Source organism: Penaeus monodon, chromosome 19 (genome assembly GCF_015228065.2).
Source record: "Penaeus monodon isolate SGIC_2016 chromosome 19, NSTDA_Pmon_1, whole genome shotgun sequence".
In the NCBI taxonomy this organism is placed as follows: domain Eukaryota; kingdom Metazoa; phylum Arthropoda; class Malacostraca; order Decapoda; family Penaeidae; genus Penaeus; species Penaeus monodon.
This window is the reverse complement of record NC_051404.1, coordinates 9317567-9318311: the sequence shown is the minus strand read 5'-3', so window position 1 is coordinate 9318311 and position 745 is coordinate 9317567.

Sequence of the window (745 nt, the reverse complement as noted above, 5' to 3'; positions counted from 1 at the left end):
GGGTAAACAACAGCAAGAAAAAGAAGGAAGTGAAAGACGAACAAGAAATTTATGATGATGTACAATAAATATGTTTATCCCGAAATTTCTTTTCCTACTTTTGTTATTCACTCTTCCAGGTACGCAGTCAAATACATCATCAGCCTATTAATCAAATCAACAAACCTCCCAACACCATACAAATTAAATCACAGGAAACCAATACCTGTTTATCATAACACGTCCTGTTTACTTTATAACTCATCTCCTCATTTCCAGCTCGTATGAGGTAGGGAGAGGAATATGAAGAGGATAGGGGGAGAGGAATAAGAAGAGGATAAAGTGAGGAATCAAGGAAGTGGAAAGGAAGGAAGAAATATATGAATAGAGAAGGTGAAGGGGTAGGGCAGAGGAGGAAGGAGGAGGGGGAGATGCAGGGGAGACGTAGAACATAGCCAAGGTAGGAGAACAAAATACAAAACAAAATAAAAAAACATAGGGAGACAGGGGGGCAGAACTCTGTGATGCGAGGAATTGGAGAGAAACAGGAGGGTGAGGGAGAGAGAAGAAGAGGGCAGAAGACGAAGAACTATAGTAAACTGCAAGGATAAGGCGTGGGACAGGGGAGGGGAAGGAGAAGGGGAAGGGGAAGGGAAAGGGAAAGGGAAAGGGAAAGGGAAAGGGAAAGGGAAAGGGAAAGGGAAAGGGAAAGGGGAAGGGGAAGGGGAAGGGGAAGGGGAAGGGGAAGGGGAAGGGGAAGGGGAAG